The 22,114-nt window shown below is 40.2% G+C and overlaps 1 long non-coding RNA gene across 2 annotated transcripts; it reads left to right on the forward strand.

The window, feature by feature from the left end:
- Positions 1–17,569: 17,569 nt before the first annotated feature.
- LOC131737037 (uncharacterized) lies at positions 17,570–20,757 on the forward strand. Of its 2 annotated transcripts, XR_009328613.1 has the most exons (4): positions 17,570–17,626; positions 18,981–19,058; positions 19,265–19,304; positions 19,882–20,757. It is a non-coding gene; the product is annotated as an uncharacterized LOC131737037 (long non-coding RNA). The 2 variants fall into 2 exon arrangements; XR_009328612.1 differs by lacking the exon at positions 19,265–19,304.
- The last annotated feature ends 1,357 nt before the right edge of the window (positions 20,758–22,114 follow it).

Genomic DNA, 22,114 nt, shown 5'->3' on the forward strand with positions numbered 1-22,114 from the left:
GTAAGTTGCCCTGGATAAGGGCGTCTGCTAAGAAATAAATAATAATAATAATATTATGTTGTCATATTAACATGTTGTCAGAGCACGCAGTTATTCTGAAACCACAAACAATCCCAGTTGCAGGCAATAGCTCCAATGTCCCTTTACAATCAATGAACTGGCACACAATCAATACTGATGCTCCTGGGCCTAAAACTGAACCTGTGAACAGGTGACTCTGAAGCACAACACCGTTAATCCATTGATTACACAGGGTCTGCAGTGTTTATGGATACTTTTAGCCGGTTATATTTTAATTGCAAATTAGGCTTCCTGTGATCAAGCTTGCATAGGCCTGACACCTGGACAGGCCAAACAACAATATGTCCTGATCCATTTCCTGTTAAATTACTTTATAATGGTGAATGTGAGCAGTATCTTAGGATAACAATACATCAACGTACAGTATTGTCCAAAATGTCACAAAAAACAATAACAAAAAAATAATTTAAAAACACATTAGGGCAAGGGAAAAAACAATATATAATACTAGCAAGAAACAACTAGGTAGGAGAAGTTAAAATATTGCTTAAATAGCCTATGCAGTAAGTGCTGTTGCCTTATCTACTCAAAATTAAAACCATTACAATTGTGGAGCTTTCATCCTTGGGATAAAAATAAAAAAGGAGAACTCAGCTTTTCCACAGGAACACTGTTGACAGGTGGTGTCCTTCAATTTTGAGTTCAATGCTTTTTTTCCCCACAGCATGTGTAGCTGTGCAGGAACGATAAAGAAAAAAAGAGGAACACATTTAATTGGAACTGATTTATTGTTAACGGAATTTCGCTTTAAAAAAAAACCCAATTAATTTAACCAATTATCCACTCCCTGATACCTGCCACCGTTTAAACATTTGCATTCTGACAGGATGGTTATATAGTATGAGGCTATGCTTAGCTGTTCTGACCTACAGTCAGGCTCTGTGACTGTATGATTATAGGAGCATACATGATCAAATATGTCACAAACAAGTATAATAAAAACATTGCATCCCTCGTATGTCTAATTAAATACATTGTTGGCACAATGTTGAAGCAAATAACTATATTATTCAGTCACTTCTGAGTCGTGGAATTACGAAGCCATGACTTTGGTTTTCGAAGAGCACTGAAGCTCTGCTCAGATCAGAGTCTGGATCCAAGATCAGATCCCTTTAGTACAACCGGCCCCTGAGGCAGCGTTGAGCACTACAGTGAGTGTGGCATAATGCAGATTTAATGAGAGGGATGAGAATTACCCTTGCAATATATTTCTAGAAATGTTGAGGTTTTCCCACAATTGAAATACTTAAGATAAATACAGTTGTGTTCTTAACATGATCCTAGTACTGTATTTGTATAAGAAAAGGGTGTTTTTAAAAAGCATTTTCAGCTCCAGACAATGAGTTTCAAACTTTAAACGTGTTCCTGTTTATAGGTAAGAACTCTACTATGATGAATACGATAATGTTCGTTATGGTATAGCAGCAGTGTGGAGTAGTAGTTAGGACTCTTAACCAGAGGGTCGTGGGTTCAATCCCAGGTGGGGGACACTGCTGCTGTACCCTTGAGCAAGGTACTTTACCTAGATTGCTCCCGTAAAAACCCAACTGTATAAATGGGTAATTGTATGTAAAAATAATGTGTAAAAAAATAATGTAATTGTATGTAAAAATAATGTAATATCTTGTTTACAATTGTAAGTCACCCTGGATAAGGGCGTCTGCTAAGAAATAAATAATGGTAATTGTGTATTTATTAGTTAAAGAATGTTTAGGAAAATGTGACCAAGAGTGAGTTTTTGGAACATTGATAAATCGAAATGTGAGAGTCTGTGCGATGTATTTAAACACGCAAAATAATTTAGAATCAGTAATATATTGTGATTCATTTGGTATAATAATTGTGTAAAAAGTTATTGGTATTTAGTTTTTATTGATGTCTATATTTATTTGCACAAGGCACAGTGGTAATTTTGCTGTTTTAAGTTTACTGTTTCAATTTAAAATGAGAAGTTACACTGTAAGTAGACAGAAACCTCAGTGTGATAACATTAGTAAATAACACGAGCTATGGTGAATTACAAACTTAAACCATTTCCCTGTGTTTTGGATACAGCAGCGTAGTGCATCCTCCTCTATCTTTATCCATCTGTTTGCCATTTTCCCAACATTACTGTGATCTCAGGCTGTATACAAATGTGTCAGCCGGGGCCTTTAAACTCTGCGCCATGTATGTTCACTTCTCATTGGTCAGTTTCCCTAGTTAAGGTGTGTGCAGCTCCAGGATCGGATCAACATTATGGATCAGTGGAGCCTGATCCAGATCCTCGTAGTAAAACACCATCTCATGATCCGGCTCCAGTGATCCCAGATCCGATCCCATTTTTCTTCCCATTGACTTCTATATTGACTAGTTTTAATACTCCTGCAATGTGAGGGGGACACTTCCCCATAATTGAAAAAGTGAGGGGGACATGTCCCCCGCGTCCCCCTGTCGCCTGTGGTTGCTTGTATATTTTTTGTTTCCAAACCAAACCTCATCCGACTGGGACGATGTCCAAAACCTTAGGCATTCTCCTCCAGTATTAGCACTAGGGATATATTTCATGCCTAACCGAACACTAACAATTGTTTTTAATTATCCCTTAGTATATGCAATTTAATTTACAAAGAACTGCTGCTTTTATAGGCTTAACATTGAAAGGCTTTCATAAATTGTTTTTACATTCCATTGAAAGATTGAACATTTAGATTGATGGCAAAAATGTAATATTCAGCCACCAATGGCACTCTTACAAATTGTTTTTGTTCAGTCCTTAGTAAAATGTTTGTCATTTACTATTATTTACATTAGGCTCTTGAATGTCAAATCTGAATCCTGGGTTTAACTGTGAACTCATGTTGGAGGGTATATGGAAGGAATGGTCACACATTAGGCTATGTGAAGTCTGAGTGGGTACAGTTCTAATGGTCTCAGTCCAGTAGACCTTGAAAAACTGATGAACCTAATTAATCAGATTAACCATAAGCAATGCAAGTATGGAGAAGACATTTGCAGTGCACCCGTCCTTGAAAATCATCTATAGCTCTTCTGTCCTTCTGGACTCAAGGTGCCATTAATACATATACAGTCACAAACACAAGTATTTGGGCAGTTAAAATAAAAAAAAAACCAGTAAAACCACAAAGAAAGTGATTTCTGATTGTTCTATTGAAAGACATAAATTAAAGTACAGATTCAGCTTATAATAAAACAACACATTATTACATCATGTGCATAACATGAAAAATAACATGCACAAACTAATTTCATACTTTGACAAAAGTACTTGCGCAATCAACAAACCCATTTGTTGCTAATTATTGGCAATTATGAATGAAAACCAACAGCTGATGATAATTATAGAATAAATAAATACATAATCATCAAGTGCTGAAAAATAAATTGGAAATGTATGATTAAAAAAAGCAACAAAAATGGTTAAAACTGAAGAGTACAGGAACAATCTCAAAATGGCAGTGATACAACTAAACGAAAAAGTAAAAAAAAATAGCATAAAGACTTGGTTTACTGAAAAGCACAGTGACAAACACAGGAGAACAGGAACCTGTTGAAGGCTGTTGTTGCAAAAAGGAAACCAAAGTCGATTGCAGAACTCCAGCTGTATGTGTTGAAGAATGGGCAAAAATATCCCCAGAAAGATGCCAGGAATTGGTTTCAAAATACAAAAGAAGACTGCAAGCTGTAAAGGAAGCAATCGGTAAGGCACACAACTTACTAATGTAAGGGTGCCCAAATACTTTGTCAAAGTATGAAATTAGTTTTTGCATGTTATTTTTCATTGTATACATGTTATGTAATACTTTGATGTTTTATTATAAAGAGGAACCTCATCTACTTTATATATTTCAATAGAACAATTAGAAATGTATAGAAACATTGATTTAAACAAATCAAAAGTGCATGTCATAGGATATCACAAAGAACGTTATCTTTTGTAACAAAGTCAGAATTAATTTTCTGATTCAGGGTGACAAAATTCATGTTCACATCCTTCGAACAGGGAAAACGACCTTTCTCCACAATAACCACTCAATTTACACATTCAAAAAACAGCTTGTTGTGTGAGAGGATATAGAAGTGAACTCTCTTTAAATATGTGATTAGCATCCTGCTGTGCCATTGGCATAAAGATCAGATGAGCAGCTGCACCTGCTACACAGGGTTACAGCATATGATCTCAGTGAAGCAATTCAACACCCACAGCATCACTGTGTAGTCATGTATAACAAACACAAACGCTTACTCAAGTAATGAGATCTAGAACACACCATTTCCAGCTACTTTCTCAACTGAACAGGTGATACATAAAGGTATTGTGTCTTGAGGAAAATCACGGTTTAAAAATAAAGAAAAACATCCTCTGCCACACCTTGCATACAGTTTGGAACACATTTGCTAGTAAATGTAAGTAACATACAAAGAATACAACTATAATAAACAATACTTGGAGTTATAAAAATAGCTTCGGTCTGGCTGTTTTTTTCCACTCTTTCTCTATAAGCTGAATCCAACTCCTGATGTACAGGTGTTTTAGTTTGTTGCATCACAGATACAAAATCATTGCCAACTATTACTGCTGCTTTCTGGTTTTTGTAACTGTTGAACCTCAGATTTTAAAAAGCACTTGTGTATAACCTGTCATGTTTCTCTGATTTTTTTTTTTTCTCCATCAAATTCTGCTTAGACAAAATGTTTTTTATTTTTATTTCTATTATATACATTTTAGTTTTTTAAAAAAATATGGTAAATGGCAAACTAGGTTAGCAATCTAAAAAATTTTGCCGGAGAAAGTTTGTCTTGAAATGCTTCTAAACAGTAGACTTCAAGTAGGGTTACCATATGGCTCCAGATTAACCGGACGCTTTGAGACAGACCGGGATTTCAAAATTCCCCCTAAACTGAAAGTAATTCACGTATAAATGAGCTCCTCCTTTGCTGAGATTAATCCTGCTGTGGTGGAATTGCTTGGGCGCAGCAAACAAGTCGCACTGATCAGCTGCTTCTGATCAGATCTTAATGAACGAATAGCTAATCTATCGATAGAGCAACGAGATGATGATGCTTTGATTGTATTTGCAGAATAATATGGGCGATTGAATTTTAACAAACAATAGTGACTGACTGCAATTCATTCTTAGTACAATACAATTTTTTGACGTGCGTGCGGGTATTTAAGCACCATTATTAATTGTAGCTAAGGATGGTTCATTTACACATTCATTTATTTCAATTTAGGGGCAAGTTTGAAATCCTGTTCTGTCTCACAGCGTCCGGTGAGCGAGAGGGTTCAACTGGCTCCTCAAAACAGCAAAAATGCAGAGATATTAGCCTGCCAATTGCAGATGTGATCGACAAAATAGCAAGCTTACCTTATCTTGCAAAATAATGAACCACAAGGCTTTTTGTAGCTCTCAAAGCTTAGGGGAACAGCCACTGTTATACCTGCCTTAGTAACCAGCCAGCACTACCTCCTCCCACCTTGTGAATTAGAATTTCCAATGAGTCCCATTTGACAGCAGTTCCACAGACAGAAGGCTCATGAGACCCATTATTGTCTTTCACAAACTGTGTCCATTGTGAAGCAAGACATGCACATTATGTTTATTAAGCCAGAGTTTTCCCTGAGAATTCTATATAGAACAGATTACACAGTCACGGTGCGTTACCTGAGTTTTATCCATTTGTTTAATTTATTAAAAGCTATCATACATATGATTGTTTAATAATTAGTTGTGTAATATTCAGTGCCTAAATGTCTTCTGAGATGCAAATGCACCAGTTTTCTGTGCTAAAAAGCAAAAACACCCTGGAGGTGTTGATAATTAAACATAATTGGAATTTGTGTAAAAATAAGCACCGCTACATGGCTTATATGCAGGTATTCTCTCTGGTTAACATTTGCCTAGCAAGTAACAAACATTATACATTTTTTTTGAAGACATAAAAACTTTTTTATTAGTCACTCTTTACAGTAAAATGTGTCCAGAGCAACTGAACGTATAATGGGATAAACAACTACAATACAATTTCACAACTTTAGGTACACTTCACTAATGACACTGGTGCATATAATTATTTTTTTCACGTATTCGAGGCAGTAATGTTACCAGTCATTAAAGAAAAGTTGTTAGATATTATCACAGTTACCTCAATTACATATTTTTAAAACATGCTCTATTGCAGCGACGGCGAACCTATGGCACGCGTGCCCAGAGTGGCACGCAGAGTGGTATTTGTTGGCACGCCGAGTGAGCAGCTATCTGCTTTTTTTTTTTTGTTTGTTTTTTTTTTTGTTTTTTTGCACGCCCTGAGTGGCACTTTGGAAAGCCAGTCAGTTTGATTTGCAAGGACGGCCCCGCCCCCAGTAATTAAGCAGTGCAAACTGTAGGCGTTATAATCTACACGTTCATGGTTGGCTGTTTATGCTGCTGAGCTGCATTATTCAAAAACAGTAAGTCTGTCCCATGGAGGATCAAATGTAATTGTGGTCAGCTATGGATGTGTCAGCGGGGAGGAAGGGAACGTTAGCCTGATGCTCGTAGCATTTTACTGACCGTCATCTGCTGTACTAAATGGAGAAATGGCCACAATCTTTCATACTTTACACTCGGGGTCGGGGGTCTGCGAGCCTAAAATAGGTTGAAATTACATAACAAAGCACTTTCGGCTTACGTCTTTTTTAAAAAGATGTACAGCTTTTCGCACACGTGTTAATGTGCAGTGCAAGGTCTTTTGCAGGTGTCACTGGCGGCAACACGTGCATTGAACTTTAAAGCAAATGTCCCACTCAGTTTTGATTGTCAAACCTTTCCCTTGTCATAAATACCGAAAATATATTTCACTGTCACATACTCGTATCTCAAACTATGTATTCTTTGTTTGATGCACTGTTTTTTTTTGTTTGTTTTTTAATACTATTTTAATCTTAATTACGAGTCATACTGTGGTATGTTACCCCTCTTCATACAGTGGGGAAAAGCAGGTTGTAAATTCTCAAAAAACAATCGTCTCAAAATAAATTATGCCTCTGATATGTAGAGTACATTTGTGGATACTCCTTTTTTTTCAAGGTAGTTTGACACCACAGAAATCTTTTTCTAATAAGTATGTTACCTGCTACTCATCTTTTAAATAGTTATTTTACAAAATGTAAAATCAGTAGATATGTTTTATGTAAGTAAATATACAGTTGGAAAAAAAATGACGGTACAGCGGTAATGGCTGCCACTGTGTGCAACTGCAAACAAAAAAACAAAACAATTATGGCCAGGGTTACTGGTGCAGCGCGCCAATTGAGCAAACGTATTATATTTATTGTATGATGCACTGTGATTGTTGCTTTTACTGATGTTTAGCATTATAATTCTAAACTTAATGCGTCATGAAATGTGATTTATGTATTTTACGGTAGTTTAGCAATATAATATTCAAATTATGTATTTATTGTATGATGCACTGTTATTCTTTTACATGCTGTGAAGTGCTTTGAGATGATGTTCTACTATGAAAGGTGCTATATAAAATTAAGATTGATTGATCTTACTTGAATAAGGATTAAAGAGTCATTGTCCAAAATATATAGAGGGGCATATGCAAAGGTTGATGGGTCCCTATTGCTTTTTATGTCTGTAAATTTACAAAAAAAGAATGTGCAGTGTACTTAGGGACAGGGAATGGGGAATGTAAGAGAATTGCTTAGGACAGATTGCGAGTTCTCAGGGACAAGCGGAAATTATGGGAGGTGAGGGGAGACCAGCATTAAGTGCCCAGTGAAGTATACAGGGGAACAGGAGTGGGATGGGGTTGAAGAGAGAGAGAGTGTATGTTTGGTCTGGCAGTTATGATGGGGATGGGGATATGGATGGGATGGGGGGAGGGGATGTGGTGGGCAATATTAACTGTGGCCATTTTTTGTTAGGTATGGCACCCAGCAAATATCTGCAATAGTGGGATAGCTGTTCATGCTGAAAGCTGCTGTTGTATAGAGACCTCTTCTGGGGAGATAGTAAGACAACCTGTTTCAGTGTGCTTCTATGAACCACGGGTTGAAAAAATGTCAGCGGATATTCAGCAGCAGAAGTCCCATTAGTCATAGGAATGTAAATATTGTTCCCCCACACCTGCTCTCCAGACAAGAGAGGGGGAGGGGGGTTCAGGGTTTGGGGAGGTTGCGAGGGGATGAGGGCTGATGGAAGGGTTCTGTCCTAGTTCATGTAATGTTCTTGATTATTTTGTATTGTGGATTGCTGTTTTTTTGGTATGTTTGCTTAATAAAAACTTAATTACAAAAAAAGGAAAGTAAATATTATTTTAAAAAGTTACCGTTTAGCCGCCGGATAACCTTTTACACCCCTAATTAATCATTGGCACCCTTGGCACTTAGCGATGTATATTTAAAAAAAAAAATCCAACTTTGGGCACTCCAGCTAAAAAAGGTTCGCCATCCCTGCTCTATTGTATGTATCATTTTTAAAAGACGCACAGCAGTCTCATTTTAGCTTGCATGTATGTTTTCAAAAGTCCTTTTCCAGGCTGGGGTGCAGACACACATTGCTGTCTGTTTGTGGATCATTTTGCACACATTCTGTGTGGGATCACTGTGTAAACAGTTGCTATCTACACCTATATCCTATACTGTACTGGTCAGGGATCTCATACGGTCCCCTCTCCATTTAAATAACAAGATTTAAAAAAAAAAAAAAAAAAAAGCTTTAGATTTCAGACATTTCTCTCCAACATAGACCCCCAGACTCACAATAATGTCACTATACAGTACTGGGGAGCACATATAAGGCCATTGCTTGCTAATGCATGTAATGGTCAATTATAGTGGTGGTCTTGCATTCCGTGTTCTTTGTTGAACCGGATCCCTACTGCTCTCAACAGGAACTGCCAATGGTAGTGACAGGGAGACATTATTTACCATATGGCAGCCCAGTGTGAACCTGCCACTTCACATTGCACGGTCACAGGGCAGTTTCTCCTTGCTGACCCACATTAAAAGTCTTGTATGCAAATACTCTGTAGCATTTAACAGCTTGACCTTAGTCCTGAACCTCGTCACTTAAATACCAGCCAGAGGTGATAACAGGGGGTTTCCATCACTGTGCGTATGTTTTCAGGAAACCTACTGCAGCTAGATATTTTTACTTAGGGGAACTTTTCTTTTTTTATTTTGGTGAGTGCTGAACACATGGGGAAAAAAATACATTCTTGAGCTTGCCAGTCTTGGTGATTGACAGGGTCAGATGCTGATGCTGATGAATGGCAAACTGGCCACAAGTCATTTTTGAAACACTGATGAAATGATGAAGAGCGCTCTGCTGATGTAATATTCAGCTCCAATATTTCATCTGGCGAGATGCAACACATTTTTTTTTCCAAAACCACACCTCATTGCACAGTATTGGAGTAAAATCAAAACACCACAACCAGATTTATCAAGGCTCTAAATGTGGAAAATCAAAAGGTAACTCATTACTGCGGTATTATGTGGTAAAAGCATAGCAAAGGGCAGTAAAGAATAAATAAAAAAGCCCTTTGAAATCAAGGTAAAGCATAGACAAGCAAGTTAATTCACAATGTAATATTTATTTCATTCACATACTGACTGAATAACATTCTGATCCATTATTAAACAACCTATCCCTGTTTGCACAAAAAACATCATCCAATAAAAAGGTTTTGTAGTCATGTAAACCTTTTGTGTACATCCAAGAAATGTATCATATATATATATCATATGATATATCAAACATGAAAGTTCACTTCTGGCTATTGACTGTTTCTTTACTTAAAAACATTCTAATTCGGATGCATAGTATTCCACACCCAGCTCCAAACACATTCTCCACCACAGGTTCTTTCACATAACAGAACCCTGCTGATGTGAGAGTGAATATGTATGAGAACATGTTCATATTTCTGCATATAAAAAAAAAGAAAACTCTCTTAAATGTTAACACTTTATTTTCAAAGGAGCCATGTCAACGAATAAAGATGTTAGGTTTTTTCTGTTTGTTTTTGAGGAAATGGATTACCATTGTAGAATACTGATTTACGCTTGAAGAGCACTAAAAAAATAAGTCACAGTGATTTTAGCTCCAGTGATTTTGAGATAGATGACTGTTTTTTTAAGGACTGATTTTTTGATGAGTGTTTATAAATATTTACAGGTTATATCCTATGTTAAACAGTACTTTAACAAACAGTTACTAAAGGTTTCATTATTCAAAATGGGCTTTGAAAAGCAGACTGGCCCTTAATGACCTATTCAAAGGGCTTTATCTGCCATTTAAATGGTATTTTTCCTGTCTGTTTTAATGGATTAAATTAAGCTTTGTAGGACTTAAACTGTTACAGACAAACATTAAAAGAACCTGCAACAGTGCAGAACCGTTTCATAGCCTTGTGCAGCCTCAATGCTGCCACTTGCACCTCTATTTTTCAATATTTTTAAATTCAGCACTTTTCCCCCAATACAGTTAGCCTCGTTGTCAATGTTATGTTCAAGTTATTGTATTCTCTGCCATGCACTTCCATTTACTTTATAGGTCTCAAATGTGCAGTTTTGAAAGGAACACAATTCTTAGCAAACATGTAGTATTTTACTTTTAAAACATGACTTCTGGCATGACACTAAGGAAAAGCCATGCTTTTAAACTGCACGTGAAGCTAATGGAAGTGTAAAATGTATGGAATTATTTTGTTAGTTACAATAACTTCAACTGTTATAAAAGTGATTCTTAATGTGTTTGTGCTTTTTCCTTTGCAAAATACATCCAATCAAGAAATCTAATTGAAATAATAAGCCTTTTTAGTTTATTCGGTCTGTAGAAATCTGAAAAGCTCAAAGTTTCATATTTTAATAATTTAAATGACAGCTGTATTAAGATCTGTTTAGGCGTGTACAATTCCACTCCAACAGGTACAATGAAATAATGAATACTTCAGGGTCTTAACGGAGGATTCATTCAATTATTGTTTATTATTATTTATTTCTTAGCAGACGCCCTTATCCAGGGCGACTTACAATTGTTACAAGGTATCACATCATTAACTAAATAATTTGGAACAGGGTTGAACCAAAGACCACCCTTGGTTTAGACTCATTGAGTAGACTTAGAATGTAGAATGTACAACTGCATTGAAATGCATCTTTGCAAACTTTATTAACAATGCAGGAAAAACTTGTCAACATCCATTGTGTAAAGCAGTGAGGTAAAGTCAGTTGCTGCTGTCTGCATAACCTTTTGTGATTAAATGCATCTACCAGCTTTGACACAAATAAATGAGACATTTTCTTATTACATTTTTGGGGGCTGACAGTAATTATTTACCAGACAACCATTCCGTCACTGAACCCATTTTTGGTTTTGTAGAATCAATAATAGCACCCCTCTTTGGTAGTTATGGTAATTGCCAATCTGAGCTCATGGTGTATTTTTGTGTATCCTGGTACCCTCACATAGGCCTTGGAACATGTGCAAAAGCACAGCAGGTATGGACTAAAGAACTCCTACACATTCCAGCATACTGCATCAGAAATGAGACAGCAGTCCTTATCCTATCCTATTCTAGTACTGTGACAGTCTGGCTCGCAGTGGTGTGGTGGATGACGTCACGGACCAGGAAGTAACTGACTCCAAAACAGTGGATGGGCGGGTGAAACTGAGTGCAAAAGCACTCAGCGTATTTAATAATAAACAAACAAGTAAGTGCCGTGCTGGATAATCCAGCACGTATTAGCAATTGTTTTTTAAATGTTATACCTTCTCTCTGCTCCCCGTACTCTCTACTCCAACACCCCAACATCAAGTGCAGAGAACTGCAGGTTTATATACTCTGGCCGAGGGATTAACTAGTTGGTAATTATCTTATTATCCCCCGGCCAGAGTCTGCACGCGTTTGGTAAGGATGCATGACTGTCAGCTATTTAAGTAATCAGTAGCTGATCAGCCATGCATCCTCACGGGGTTTTTAAATAATAATAAAAGACGCGGCGCTTTTACCCGCGCCGCAAACAAAAATACAAATAATAATAAATAGGGGCTGGACACTCCGCCACACATGCCCCCCCTTGTGCGCAGCACACATGGCCCCAACGGCCACCTCCCCCCTCAGTCTTAAAGTCCCGGAAGAGGGGGAAGCAAGTTACTTCTGGGGGGTGGCCATGGTGGAATCTCTGGCACCCCCCCATTCTTCGTGGCCGGCAGCTCCCTCTTCCGGGGCTCCCGCCACACTCTATCCTGCCGCGAAAGTGCGGCTGGGGAAGCTGGTCTCCTGACCTCTCCCCCCTTCTTCATGGCCGGCAGTTCCCCTCCGTGGGGCTCCGACCACATGATCTCCAGCCGCGAAAGTGCGGCTGGGGGAGCTGGTCTCCTGACCTCCCCCCCTTTCTTCATTTCTGGCAGCTCCCTTTCATGGAGCTCCGGCCATCGTGTAGCGACCCCAGGCGAAGCAGGATCCCTGGCGACCCCAGGTGAAGCCGGACCCTCGACGACCCCAGGCGAAGCAGGATCCCTGGCGACCCCAGGCAAAGCCGGACCCTCGACGACCCCAGGCGAAGCAGGATCCCTGGCGACCCCAGGCAAAGCCGGACCCTCGACGACCCCAGGCGAAGCAGGATCCCTGGCGACCCCAGGCGACGGCAGCAGCAGCGGACCCTCGGAAGGCGACGGCAGCAGCAGCGGACCCTCGGAAGGCGACGGCAGCAGCAGCGGACCCTCGGAAGGCGACGGCAGCAGCAGCGGACCCTCGGAAGGCGACGGCAGCCGCAGCGGACCCTCGGAAGGCGACGGCAGCCGCAGCGGACCCTCGGAAGGCGACGACAGCCGCAGCGGACCCTCGGGAGGCGAACTCGGGAGGGGAGCCCCTGGCCATGGAGGCGGCAGCGGGAGCTCCACTTCTCCCTCGTACCCTGTGTCCTGTGGAGAACAAAAGGCAGCCCCAGGCGATGCAGAACAGCCATCCCCAGGCAATGGCGATGGTGGGAGGGGAAAGCAGTCCTCCCACAGCGGCCGAGACGGAACCAGCAGGTATTTACCCTCTGCTGGTGGAGCTGGGAGTGGCAAGCAGTCCTCCCACGGCGGCTGAGGCGGAACCAGCAGGTATTCACCCTCTGCTGGTGGAGGTGGGAGGGGCAAGCAGTCCTCCCACGACGGTTGAGGCAGAACCAGCAGGCATTCACCCTCTGCTGGTGGAGGTGGGAGGGGCAAGCAGTCCTCCCACGACGGTTGAGGCAGAACCAGCAGGCATTCACCCTCTGCTGGTGGAGGTGGGAGGGGCAAGCAGTCCTCCCACGACGGTGGAGGCGGAACCAGCAGGCATTCACCCTCTGCTGGTGGAGGTGGGAGGGGCAAGCAGTCCTCCCACGACGGTGGAGGCGGAACCAGCAGGCATTCACCCTCTGCTGGTGGAGGTGGGAGGGGCAAGCAGTCCTCCCACGACGGTGGATGTGGAACCAGCAGGCATTCTCCCTCTGCTGGTGGAGACGGTAGCGATGGCTCCTCTCCCTCTGATGCTGGAGACGGCAGCGATGGCTCCTCTCCCTCTGGCGCTGGAGACGGCAGCGATGGCTCCTCTCCCTCTGATGCTGGAGACGGCAGCGATGGCTCCTCTCCCTCTGATGCTGGAGACGGCAGCGATGGCTCCTCTCCCTCTGGCGCTGGAGACGGCAGCGATGGCTCCTCTCCCTCTGGCGCTGGAGACGGCAGCGATGGCTCCTCTCCCTCTGGCGCTGGAGACGGCAGCGATGGCTCCTCTCCCTCTGGCGCTGGAGACGGCAGCGATGGCTCCTCTCCCTCTGCTGGTGGAGACGGTAGCGATGGCTCCTCTCCCTTTTGTGCTGGAGATGGCAGCAGCAGGGTCTCTCCCATATCCGCAGCCAGGTAGTTGAACACCATGGCTGCGATGTCTGGGAGGGAAGCTGGGTGGTGTTGCTGTTCCCAGGCCTCCCAGCGCTCCCCATCTCTTGCCCACAGGAGGTTGATCACTGCAGGGAGGGCTTCCTCATAATCCCTCCCCGGCTCCACCAGCCAGTCCCAGACTCCCTCAGAGGAGAGTGCATTCGTCCTCTTTGGAGGATGCAGGTCCTCCCTCACTGGACGCTCTGGCTCCTCTTTCTCCTGCCATGGAGGGGGTTGGTCGGGTGCTATGTGACCCACCTCCCCAACAGCGAAGCACCACTCCTCACCTTTCAAGCAGGTGGGGCAGACGTCCAGCATGGTTGAGCTACAGTGGGACCTGCGACCGGCCCCACGCTGCTGTAGCTGCTGCTTCCTCCGTCCGCTTCTTCCCATATTTTTTTTTTTTTTTTTTTTTTTTCCCCCAAAAAACACACAAAAAACACTTTGAAAAAAAAACGAACAAAAAAACGAGCTTTTCTTTCCTGGTCCGGCTATTGGAGGCGTTTGTTTTGTCCCACGCAGGACACCATATGTGACAGTCTGGCTCGCAGTGGTGTGGTGGATGACGTCACGGACCAGGAAGTAACTGACTCCAAAACAGTGGATGGGCGGGTGAAACTGAGTGCAAAAGCACTCAGCGTATTTAATAATAAACAAACAAGTAAGTGCCGTGCTGGATAATCCAGCACGTATTAGCAATTGTTTTTTAAATGTTATACCTTCTCTCCGCTCCCCGTACTCTCTACTCCAACACCCCAACATCAAGTGCAGAGAGCTGCAGGTTTATATACTCTGGCCGAGGGATTAACTAGTTGGTAATTATCTTATTATCCCCCGGCCAGAGTCTGCACGCGTTTGGTAAGGATGCATGACTGTCAGCTATTTAAGTAATCAGTAGCTGATCAGCCATGCATCCTCACGGGGTTTTTAAATAATAATAAAAGACGCGGCGCTTTTACCCGCGCCGCAAACAAAAATACAAATAATAATAAATAGGGGCTGGACACTCCGCCACAAGTACATATTTCACTGTTAGTGTCAGGCTGCCACAGCTCATAAAAATGTCATTTTACAGTACAGCAGTACTGACAGAAAAAATGGAAAATTGCTCATCCAGCCTTTTTCAATCATTGACCTCTTCTGTGACTGTACTGTATTTCCAAATTTTACTATTTTATGAAATGATATAATCTGGCTCTCAGCGTGAGATTTTATCTTAAAGCTAGCCAACAGACACTCAATTATAATTTCTGATTCACAGTCTGCTACCTATTTCCATTGCGACAACCAGCGCTCCAAAGTAATTTACTCTCCAATTTAGACACTATGGGCGAAATTCACTAAGCATTAGCCCAGCTAAGCATTTGCATTATCAATGCCCAACTTTGCCCATCTTTATTATTCATGAATATTATTAGCATATGTGTTAATGGCATGAGCAATCATTTGCCCATTTTTTTAAGATTTGGGCGTTCCCTTCTAATTGCACAGTATTCACTAAACACATTTTTTACACTAATGACCCATTAGCTCACGTTTTATTAAGACATGAAAAAGGTAGTCTTAATGCTTTCTTACTCCTCTTTTATTTGATTTGAATTACAATTGTATTTGTGAATCCCGCCCTGTCCATGGTTATGATTGGAAAGTCATTGCTGAAAGGTACTGGTTTCGTTCAAACACATTCATTCCTATTATTGGCAATAAAATACTCATTAGCAATCATTTTTGTGGTTTTCCAACATGGCTCTTGTTCACTACTTCAGAGAAAGGATACATAGAAATGCTAGAATCCCATCTCCTATGGTTTTTAATACTTGTAAAGATTATTTGGGATTTTCTGACCAATTACAGAGGTTCAGAATGGATAGGCAAGCAATCCTAGAACTCTTTGATTTGATAAGAGAAGATGTAGAATGTACTACTTCAAGAAGCCATGCATTGCCTTTGGAGACAAAAGTTACTTCTGCACTGAAGCTCTATGCATCTGGGACTTTTCAGATCACTGTGGGGGAAATGTCAGGTATCAGTCAATCATCGATGTCTAGGATTATAGCTCAAGTCACTGCTGCTTTGGCTAATAAAGCTAACCACTACATAACTTTTCCCACTGAGGACCAATTGCAATACGTTAAGCAGCAATTTTATAACATTGTCTTAGGTGCAATTGACTGTACGCACGTTCAGTTAGACCACCTTCTTTAACACAAGCTGTGTTCCGGAACAGAAAACAAACACATTACATTAATGCAGATGTGATGCTGACATGTTTTGGTGAATTTCCCGGGGTCATGCCACGATTCATTTATTTTAAGCCAGTCATCTCTCTTTTTGAGTCGGCTCACGCTCCTAAAGGTTGGCTCTAGGGTGAGTACATTTACATATTCTATAAAAAAAAAATGTTAAAAAATACAATATAACTGTTTAATTAATTATGTCTTTCTTTTTTTGCAATATTTTAAAAGTCTTGTTTCTTTTCCTATGTTAAGGTGACAGTGGATATGCATTGAAGCCATGGCTAATGACCCCAATTGCAAACTCTGCAACACCACCACAAAGAAAGTACAACAAAGCACACTGCTCTACTCGCTCAGCTATTGAAAGGACCTTTAGCATTTTAAGAGCTCGATTTAGGTGCCTCGACCTGACAGTTGGGACACTACAATATAGCTTACAAAGAGTATGTCAGCTAACAGCAGTGTGCTGTATGCTAGGCAGCAGTGTGGAGTAGTGGTTAGGGCTCTGGACTCCTGACCAGAGGGTTGTGGGTTCAATCCCCAGTGGGGGACACTGCTGTTGTTGTACCCTTGAGCAAGGTACTTTACCTAGATTGCTCCAGTAAAAACCCAACTGTATAAATGGGTAATTGTATGTAAAAATAATGTGATCTGTATAAAGTGAAATAATGTATAATCTTGTAATAATTGTAAGTCGCCCTGGATAAGGGCGTCTGCTAAGAAATAAAAAAATAAAAAAATAAAAAATAATAATACATAATACTGCAATTGCTGGACATTTGCCAGTTTATAATGAAACAAATTATACACCTAATGATGATGGTGGTGATGAAGAGAAACAACAGTTAGATCAAAATCTTCCAAGTGGTCGTGGCATCAGGGAAAATTTAATTCTAAATGTCTTTGCCTAAACAAGGTAATTTACTTAAATACCAAAATAAAGAGAATAACATATTTATTCGTGGTAATTCTAGCTATCAAACATACGCATGCAGTGCATTTGTAATTTTATGTATTTATTTTTTCAATATGTACAATTTGTAAATGTAATCACATCTTTTGTAGTTTACAAGCAATGGCAAAACATTTTTGAATGTAAATGAAAATTAAATTTATAGCCGATATTGATAATCAATCAATAAAAAGTGAACTAGTATGCTTAGAGGTTTACCGCCTTTTATTAATGAACATTAAAAAGAGAGAAAAAAGTCATGCTGTCGTAGCAGGTGCTACCTGTTAAGTGAGTTTAATCACTTGAGAGAATGTGGCAGGTGTAATTGATTAACTAAATTCAATTGGATAAATAGTTTCACCTCATTACCATTTAAAAGGCAGTGCAAACTGAGACACGAGAAACGCAAGGCTGCGGGAATGTCGGCTCCACACATTTGTTTGCGAGTATGTCCTGTTAAGCAGTCTGTGGTTTAATCAACCCGTACATGCTATGTGAAAAGTTTGCGCTAATGTGGTATTTGGCACTCCCTATGGGAATTAAGATTATAAACCTTCTGTTTTGAGTTGTGTGTGTTTGTATTCCTGGAGCCTTGCACGCTGCTTTTTAGGAAGGAAAATGTGCATGCTTCTTTAGCTTCGATTACTAAAATGGATTGATTTGTGTAATATTGGGTTAGAGTGAACTCGGGTAATTCAGTGCTTACTATGTTAATATGTTTAATATGCTTACTATGTTAAGATGTATTCTCATTGAATAAGAGTAATACTGGTAACAAGGTTATTGAAGAGTGATTTGCTGTATTTTTGTTCTTGAGTTTTGGTGGATTATTATTATTATTATTATTATTATTATTATTATTATTATTATTACTACTTTGTGTGATATTCACTTGGTTTAGAGTGTACTAATTACTTGGTTGTATTATCATGTTTTATTGTTTAATGTAGTGACTTCTTGTTTTACCACTATTGTCCTGATTCTATGAGCTGCCTGTTTAATTGTACAATTATTTGTATTTAATTTAATCTTTAACTACTTCATTGATATTAATTTTGCTTGCACTGAATTCAATTTCTAATTATCCCATTGCTGTTAATTGTAGTTTACCTGTATTGAAACCTGATGGTGGATTATTTCATGGATGTTAATTGTAATCTACTCGTGTTATTTGTCTGCTATTGTGAGTTCGGTATTTTATAATGTATGTGATCTTTTAACAGAAGCTGCGTTTCATAAATTGTCATACTTTTATTTCTTGGTTGTTGTTTCTTGTCTTTGCCCAGTATAATGTTTTAATTGCCATATATAACGAATCTGTGTGTTGAGTGATATGGTAAATTAAAACTCAATTCTGAAGGTGTAATACCTTCAGTGGCGTAGTCTGGCTTCAGGATTAATTGGTATAATCTTCAGAAAATAGGCTACAATTATACTATATTTTTTGTTTCTTTGTTCTCACACTTTTACAAATTTGAAAGCACTCGTCTGACACATTACTGGGTCTTGACGTGCCTCTCATAATCTCACCTGCCTTTAGGTCTTGTGGGACACTTACTGCTTTGTCCAACTGTGCACAACCAGCGTATTGTGAGAAACATGCACTAGTCAACTTATCAATATTACTGCAGAGGCAGACACAATTATTTCTGATTCCTTTTATATCATCTTTTTAAATTGTGCATTACATCAATCAGTTTCATATTTTTCTCCAGAATTGTTACAAGTTCTGACATTGTATTATTTTTAACAAACAGCAATCAAAATCCACAGACCTCATTTTCATCTTCTGTTTTACAGAATCCTTGATGAAATGCGAGTCTACGTGAGACTGTGCTAGCTTTATTTGAGGCAACTCAGAATCTGATGGCACTGATGGTGAATCATTCAATTATTTTACATTGTCAAAAATGATTAATGTGTCCATATATTCGTTACTTAGATTTTTGTTGACAGTCTTGATTTTGTGTTCTTTAGTGCTGCTTTGTTCTGCATTGTTGTCATCACTGTCACTGGAGCTCCTAGTTTCTACTATTTTTTTTTTTTTTGTAAAAATGTTTTTTTTAAATTTTTATTTAATAAAGACGCAGGCAGAAGACTGCAAACAAGAATCCAAACATACAGGTACATATTTTATTATTTAAAATACTGCAGCAAAGTAAGAGACATCTGGACACAGCATTGCTAACCTAAGGTTTATTTCAACCAAATGATGAAAAAAAAAAAAAAAACAGATCCATAAAAATGCAAAATACATTAAAGTGAATGTATGCTCTAGTTCACATACAAGAAAACACCTGTATATCACTTGTCACATACTGTACTGCAAAGCAGAACACAGGAATTACAAGTTTTCCATCCGAAACGGCAGCGGTATCAATCCCCTCTCTAACTCATACAGTGCTGCTTATGTTTTGATGGACTGAACTCTTTTCGCCAGTTTTTTTCCTGCTTTTCACAATCTTCACTTTGGTCCGGTGTTTGATGTCATTCCAGCATTTTTTGATACGGTCAGGTTTTCATTTTATTGAAGCGATTGCATTTACTTTACCAAATTTTGTTTTGTTGACTTATTTTGCTACTTAATTTTCCCGTTCCAAACAACTTTTCATATACTTCGTAACCTCAGTAGTGTCCATCTCCTCTAATGTAACCCTTTAATGTCTCGGTCTGATTTTTCCTCTCTTTGTCTTGTTGCCAGGGGAAGAGTTTGGCGTGCTTACAGAAGCAGGTCTTATGGATCCCCAGCCATTGACACATATCTGCTAAGACCCTGGCATCCCAAACCGACAAACAAACCCCTCCAGCAGGGCTTCTACCACGGTCCCTGCATCTTGATCAGGGATATTATTATTATTATTATTAGTTTATTTAGCAGATGCCTTTATCCAAGGCGACTTACAGAGACTAGGGTGTGCGAACAATGCATCAGCTGCAGAGTCACTTACAACTACGTCTCACCTGAAAGACGGAGCACAAGGAGGTTAAGTGACTTGCTCAGGGTCACACAATGAGTCAGTGGCTGAGGTGTGATTTGAACCGGGGACCTCCTGGTTACAAGCCCTTTTCTTAAACCACTGGACCACACAGCCTCCTATAGCGTAGGCTTCTGGCCACTTTGTAAAGTAATCCATTGTCACTAGGATGTAGTGGTTCCCTCGATCCAAGCGAGGAAGGGGCCCCAGAATATCGACTCCCACTTGCTCCATGGGCCCCCTGACTAAGAATTGTTGGAGTGGGACTAGCCTGGGGGCCCTTTCCCTGCCATGCATTCATCGCAGCGTCAGCGCCCCCAATAAAACCCCTGCTGGATCTGCCGGAGGGTCTTCGTGGCCCAAAGTGTCCTGCAGCCGGGGTGCCGTGGTGGGCTTGAAGCACTCCTGGCTTAAGCGAGTCCGGTACCACTACATGCCACCTCACCTTCCAGTCCGCCAGCTCTCATCACTGCCGCTGTAGGTGGCACCCTGTCTGGTCCCCGATGCAGGCCGGGCTGGCTGGAGACTGAAGACAGGTGGAGCTGGCCGGCCTCTGCAGCATCACCTGGTTACCCCGGTTTGCCCACTGCAGAAGCCGAGCCCTTCTGCCGGCAACAAAATTGTTATGCTTTTTCTTTACGCATTAAATTTAAATGTCATGAGTATTTCATAAGAACATAAGAACATAAGAAAGTTTACAAACGAGAGGAGGCCATTCAGCCCATCTTGCTCGTTTGGTTGTTAGTAGCTTATTGATCCCAGAATCTCATCAAGCAGCTTTTTGAAGGATTCCAGGGTGTCAGCTTCAACAACATTACTGGGGAGTTGGTTCCAGACCCTCACAATTCTCTGTGTAAAAAAGTGCCTCCTATTTTCTGTTCTGAATGCCCCTTTATCTAATCTCCATCTGTGACCCCTGGTCCTTGTTTCTTTTTTCAGGTCAAAGAAGTCCCCTGGGTTGACATTTTCTATACCTTTTAGGATTTTGAATGTTTGAATCAGATCGCCGCGTAGTCTTCTTTGTTCAAGACTGAATAGATTCAATTCTTTTAGCCTGTCTGTATACGACATGCCTTTTAAACCTGGGATAATTCTGGTTGCTCTTCTTTGCACTCTTTCTAGAGCAGCAATATCCTTTTTGTAACGAGGTGACCAGAACTGAACACAATATTCTAGGTGAGGTCTTACTAATGCATTGTAGAGTTTTAACATTACTTCCCTTGATTTAAATTCAACACTTCTCACAATATATCCGAGCATCTTGTTAGCTTTTTTTATAGCTTCCCCACATTGTCTAGATGAAGACATTTCTGAGTCAACATAAACTCCTAGGTCTTTTTCATAGTTCCCTTCTTCAATTTCACTATCTCCCATATTTATAATGCACATTTTTATTGCCCGCATGCAATACTTTACACTTTTCTCTATTAAATTTCATTTACCATGTGTCTGCCCAATTCTGAATGATGTCTAGATCATTTTGAATGACCTTTGCTGCTTCAACAGTGTTTGCCGCCACTCCTATTTTTGTGTCGTCTGCAAAGTACTTTCTGTTTTCTACCTGTTAACCACTCCCTAATCCATGTGCATGCATTTCCTTGAATCCCTACTGTGTTCAGTTTGAGAATTAATCTTTTATGCGGGACTTTGTCAAAAGCTTTCTGGAAATCTAAATAGACCATGTCGTATGCTCTGCAGTTATCCATTTTCAATGTTGCATCCTCAAAAAAGTCAAGTAGGTTAGTTAGACACGATCTCCCTTTCCTAAAACCATGCTGGCTGTCTCCCAGGATATTGTTACCATATAGGTAATTTTCCATTTTGAATCTTATTATAGTTTCCATAAGTTTATATATAATAGAAGTCAGGCTTATTGGTCTGTAGTTTCGTTTTTTTCTCCCTTTTTGTGGATCGGTGTTACGTTTGCTATTTTCCAGTCTGTCGGTACAACCCCTGTGT

This window comes from Acipenser ruthenus, chromosome 4 (genome assembly GCF_902713425.1).
Source record: "Acipenser ruthenus chromosome 4, fAciRut3.2 maternal haplotype, whole genome shotgun sequence".
NCBI lineage: Eukaryota > Metazoa > Chordata > Actinopteri > Acipenseriformes > Acipenseridae > Acipenser > Acipenser ruthenus.